Source organism: Pogonomyrmex barbatus, unplaced genomic scaffold (genome assembly GCF_055798465.1).
Source record: "Pogonomyrmex barbatus isolate J1 unplaced genomic scaffold, ASM5579846v1 scaffold19, whole genome shotgun sequence".
Lineage (NCBI taxonomy): Eukaryota > Metazoa > Arthropoda > Insecta > Hymenoptera > Formicidae > Pogonomyrmex > Pogonomyrmex barbatus.
The window spans coordinates 1,676,648-1,682,666 of NW_028297115.1; the positions used below are offsets into that span (position 1 = coordinate 1,676,648).

The following is a 6,019-nucleotide window of genomic DNA, read 5'->3' on the forward strand; positions in this document are numbered from 1 at the left end:
GAAAGAGAAGGTGAGAGGAGGATAGAGGCGAACGGGGACAAGAGAGGAGAGAATGCGAGCATACACATATTCACTTCGCGAATAAATTGTAATTACTATATATACATATATGCGCATATATTATATATACATAACTATATACATATATATATATATATATATATATATATATATATATATATACACATACACCTTGTAATTATACATATATATATATATAGAATGAGAGCGAGCGAGAAAGAGAGAGAGAGAGAGAGAAAGAGAGACCTTCAGAAGGAATTTGTACAAATCCGCTGGGGTGAGTCACCAGCAAGTCTGTGATTTTAGCTTGGTTACTAATTCAGTATTTTTTTAAATAAAACGAGACAAAATCAAGATAAATCATAAAAAAAGGAACATGATTCGGCCCGCGAGAGAGGAGGGCTCGCGAGAGAAGGGAGGAGAAAGTTTGTGAAAGAGAGAGCGTGTGTGCTCAGGCTGTGAGAGAGAGAGAGAGAGAGAGAGAGAAATGTTGCGAATGTATGAATGTGTGCTTGAAAAGAAGGTGCGAGAGAGATAGACGCGGGGAAGGAGAATCTTGGAATTAGAAGTTTGCAATAAAATTATTGGGATATCCTGGAAGAAAATTTCTCCAAGATGATTTCGCAATTCTCTAATTTATTTTACGAAAAAGAAACGCATGATAATCTTACTGTATTATATATAGTTTTGTTTTTACCACGTGCAATTAGTGAGATTATAATTAGTCAAATCAAGTGTTGGTATCGTGGCGACGTGCTCGAAATGAAAGGAGCGTGATGTAAAACCTCGCGTTAAAAACATTGTCGCGATAAGAGGAACAGAGGACTCTTTTCCACCTCGAAGTCGGTGTCTGACCAACGTCAGTTAGCATTAACAGTCGCAATTAACCATTTTTCTTTTTTTGTCTTCGGTACTATAATCAGTGATGTAATATAAAAAGGAAAAACGCTGAAGAATCAGTTAGATCATGATCTCGGTTGCCGTTGGTTACACTGGCTTGTTCTCAACGTTATTATGAAATTATCCCCATTGCATCAGCTTTCAATTTACGTTGTCGGTTTGAATCGTGGTGAGTCACGATTGATAATTGTATTTCTCGGTAATTCGAAATTCGCCTCGAAGAATAAACGTACCGAATGTCACGCTTCACGAAACCGTCGTTGACGCGTCGTCGCACCGAACTACCTTTACCGCTTCGACTTTCTGGATTTTTCTTCCCTCTCGGCCACGCGTGAGAAAGAATTGCGAATGACGAAAGAAATGGAACTCCAGGGCCGGCTCTTCGTCGAGTGCTTTTCCTTTCTTTGGACAAGTTGTTTCTCGTTTATGCGAATAGAAATAGAGGAAGGGAAAGAGGGAACGAGTAAGAGCGAGATGATAGATTCTCGAGGAGGTAAATCTGGATTTGACATTGAAAGAAAGAAAATGAGAGTAAGATCAAAGAGAGAGAGAGACGGAGTGAATGGGTGAATGAAAGAGAAATAGAGAGAGAACGTGAGGAGTACATCAGGGGTGCTCAATTCGATCGGGGCGGGCCACGGATCCCACGGTAGTACAATTGTGATGACAGATTACTCATGCGAATACCGATCGGCAAACTCGTAGCGGTTCTGTTTAGCATATTCAGGTTTAGCGTAGTAGAGAGTGAGACAGCAGCTCAGCCGTGGCCCCTCCCCCCCCCCTTCCCCGCGACACCCGAATTCGGGCGGCCCTGCCGAAGCCAGTGCATCGTTTGGAGAGAACGAAGGGAGAGAGAGCGCGAATAAAAAAGATCCAACGATCATTTCTGCGCGTTGACTGCGAGCGAGACACCACTCGATGAATTCTGTATAAAATTCGCTTTACAAGTCTACATGCATGTCCATGAGTATATACATACACAGAGACACACAGACACACAGAGGACACAGACACACCAGACATATATATATATATACGTATACACAAAGTCGCGAATACTCGAAGATTTACACACGACACTCACATAATGCGACATTACCCCGTACATTACACACATACTCGAATCTGTAGACTCGTAGGTTTACTATTAATTATAATGAATTATAATTATTATATCTATTATATCAATGTATAATTATATTTAGTTTTTAGGTTTACGATTATATTGGCTAATTATTTCCCGCTTGTACATACGCCGTGAAGCTCCAGAGAAAAAATTAAATCTTTAACAAAGAAAATCTATAATTTTTTCGACTGTTTTTGTACAGAGATAATAAAAACAAAAGGCCTCGTGCTTATGAAATTTCATGAATATAAAAAAAAAAAAAAAAAAAAAAAAACGTGTCGATCAATCTCGCCGTCCATCATCCCGATCACCTTATCAAGCTTGCGCCGTTCCTTTGCTACATAAAATGTAACGTTACGTACATAAAATGTAACATTGTTCGCAACATAAAATAAAAATATGAGAATTTTACGCGTGAATTTACGCATCAGCGTGATCGATCGTAAAAAATTCGATGTTTTCGGATGAGCCGCGAGAGAGTTAGAATCAATTTTTAGCGTCTCCAAATTTGCCCCGCTTTATTGACAGACCGAGCAATAAACTCGTTATATATGAATATATAACGCCAATATGCAAATATGCGGATACTTAATAAAGTGGGAACGCCAATTTGGCAGCAGCGACGATTGCGAAGTCCCACCGAGTCCGAGACATTAGCGCGTTCGTGCCTGGTGTTTGCCAAATAAATTTCGCAAAAACAACGAACTCGCCGCGAGTTGAAATTGTTGTTTACTTCGGACTGACGGAAGGCTGAATATCGATGATCCATCAACAATTCCGAGTCGATTTACGTCGCGCGATCGCTCGCGAACGCGCTCGCGAAGGTGATAAATAGCACGCAATTCTTTTTCGCACGTGTCGCCGCCGAGCCGCGAACGTAAGCGGGAAATCGAGAATTGCTTTTCAGTCGCGCTCACGTTTCTCGGGATTCCGATGTATTCTCGGAAATGTTTCGATCGAGATAATTCGAGAGAATGGCATTGTAGAATGGAAATCGCACGTACCATTTGCCAGAAACATTTACTGCCGTAGAGATAATATTACCGAACTTTCTAAGAACGGATCTTTCTCAACTGATAAGAGTTCTTGCGAAATTTATCGCTTCGTAATACGAAGTGGTAGAGTTACAACATAAGGATTCATTAAAGATTAAAAGATGAAATTCAAGAGGAAACTTGCAAAAATACCAAATAATTCGTCGATTCAGTGATTAGTGAGATGATACTCGTGCGGCGTTTGATTGATTATTTTATTTAATTCGCATAAAAATGAATATATTCCATTGTGAAAAATCCGTAAAATTTTTTTTATCAGAATTAATATCCAGGTATGAATATTCGCGAATTGTTGAAAGTACAGTAAAAAAATAATTATTAATGCAATTTCGAATCTGTTGACGATTGGCGATGAAAATAAAAAAAACGAGAATGCAGAAATTTTTTCTCCGCACGACTTACTTCACGACTTTTTCTTTTGTTACGACATCATTGTTTTCACATTCTTCCAAATCTTCTTGCAGAATTGATGTTTAAGTACAGAGCTGACGTGCCGAGATAAGCGCTGTTAAGCCAATATTTATCGTGCACGTTTCACAATGAGAGAAAAAAGTTAATGTTAGTCATGAGATAAAATTAGTGTTATTCGTCTTGGTGATTAATCATTAATCGAGTTGAAAAAACAAGGTTTCATGACGAGAAAGAGAAAGAAAAAGTTCGTTTCATTGTGACGGGGCGAATGCTAAGGAAAAAGAAATCGAATGGCGATGAATAAATTCGAGATTCAGGCGCTTTCGAGTTGCGAGCGGTCGAATAAAAGATCGTCCGAGAGTAGGGTTGTTGTCATATTAAATAATAATAATTTTCAAAACTAGGACTTACAAAAACCCCGGACATTTCGGTTGCAATCCCGGACAAAAATGCGCTTAAATTAATAAAATTGATTAGAACAGTGAATGAATCATTATTTCACATCTAATTGTTCATTAGCATTCAGAGCGAAGAGAAATTTGAATTGGATATTAAATAAATACAGACTATTTTCATTTAAAATAAAAAGTTTTATTATAGCTTTAGTTTAAGTTTTATTAGGTATTAAAATTAAAAGATTTTAACTCTTTTATGTGATATCTGTGCTATTTGGTAATGAAGAGTAATGCGAGAGGAATCGAAACAAAATATTTAGAAGATTTCTTGAAACCCCCGGAAACGCTTTCAAAAAATCCATCCGGGCGCCCTAAAAAAGAGGACGGTGTCCGGGGGGGAAAAAGGATGGATGGCAACCCTATCTGAAAGGAACGAGGATAGAGATGGAGGATAGATAAAATGGAACGAGGTGGTGCCACAATGATGCTAAGATTGCAGAATCTGTGCTTCCTGCCGCGAGTTACTCGGCTATTGACCACTGATGCGGATCCTGTTGTGGCGTAACGATTGGACGATTTCGCTGTGATCTGATCTGCACAGCGATCTCGTCTCGAAGCTACCGTTCCGCGCTCGTTACGGACTTCCCGTATACTCCGCGGGATGGGAAAAGGCTAATGGATCGCCTAAAGGGAGCGCGTTACAACGTCGTCGTCGCCGTCATTGTCCGTTGGTACCGCGACGTAACCGCGTTCTCCACATTCGAGCGACTCGGTTCAACAACCCGATCGGGCGTATTTCTTCAGGTTCCCCCGGAGTCCCTCGTTTCTCGTCACGATGTGGGACAGATAGGAGGCGATCGCGCGTGAGCGGCGAAGAAGTCGAGGCGTGCGAAATGACGGCGAATTAAAGTAGGAAGACTTAGATGGAAACTTCGATGAGTAGGGAACCTCGTCATAGTCGTCATTATCGTCGATGTCGTCATCATCGTCGTCGTCGTCGTCGTCGTCGTCGTCGCCGTCGTCGCCGTCGTCGCTGCAGTCACCGATGATGGTCGTCGTGGAGGTCAACATCGGTTGTTGCTCCGGCCCCCCCCTCCCCTCCTCCCGACGTCGGCATGGCCCGCTCGTCGGTTAGTGGCCCCCTTGTAAGTTAGAATTGCTGATTCTGTTCAGCACGAAGCTCCCTTCCTCTTCGAACTTCAGCCCTCTCTTGCTCTCTGTCTCCTTCTCTCCCTCTCTCCCTCTCCCCTCCCCCCCCACCTCTCTCTCTTTCTTTCTCCACCGCCCTGGGCATCCTCTTCTGCCGTCGATCTCTTCCGTGCGACCTCCTCGCCAAGTTTATTCCTCGTTCAAGCTGTGTATCACACTTTGTTGCCTGCGAACTGCACGCCATTCGACAATGTTGCGTAATACCTCGGAGAGATGGCCGGGTTGCTCGACCGGCACGACCGTGCTGGCTCGATCAGCCGACGGTCGAACGTCGCGATTCTCTGAGTAATCAGCGAGGAATTGAGGGGATGCGATTGAGGGACGGGGGGAGGGGGGGGGTGGTATCGCGCGATCTCTCGGAGCGTTCTACGCGCGGACTACGTCTGGAATACGTAAAGCCGATCTAAACAGCCTAGACCGAGCACAAAAGTAATAAGGCGAGTAACTTTTGCCTTTTATTGTTTCTCTAATGTCTGGAGTCATGGAGTCATCCGCGGATGAGAGTAGCACTCGAGTCGTAGTCGGAGTACTCCGGTCGCGAGTCGTGAATCGCGAACGAGGCGTAAACGTAAAGGCCGGGGCAGGGGAATACTCAACGCAGAACGGCCGTCCTTTCCTCTTCGCACATGTTCCCTCCTCTGTCCCCTTCCCTCCACTCCCTGTTATTAGCGAAGACTCTCGCTCTCGGTGTTTCGTTTATTTCAAAGACGAGTCTTAATTGCGCTTATCGATTGCCGCGACGAGAAGGGAACAAGGTCCTCCTTTCTTGTCGTTCCATCTACCCCTCTCTCCCTCCCTCCTTCCCTCTATCGTCCCTCTTTTCTCTTACGCTCGTTCAGTCACACGCTCCGCCCCTTATCACTGAACAACGGCAAGCCTCTTCCCGCCGCCGCCGCCGCCGC

General features: G+C 43.3%; 2 protein-coding genes across 7 annotated transcripts in view; both read left to right on the plus strand.

The window, feature by feature from the left end:
• Positions 1-2,219, plus strand: part of LOC105429333 (protein BTG2) — an 8,198-nt gene extending 5,979 nt beyond the window's left edge. Inside the window, exon 1 of the mRNA XM_089075632.1 lies at positions 1-2,219. This exon is cut by the window's left edge and continues 5,979 nt beyond it. The gene's annotated coding sequence lies outside the window, so the exon portion shown is untranslated.
• The window catches only part of Ipk1 (Inositol phosphate kinase 1), a 102,341-nt gene that overhangs the window by 53,923 nt on the left and 42,399 nt on the right, over positions 1-6,019 (plus strand). The window lies entirely within an intron of this gene.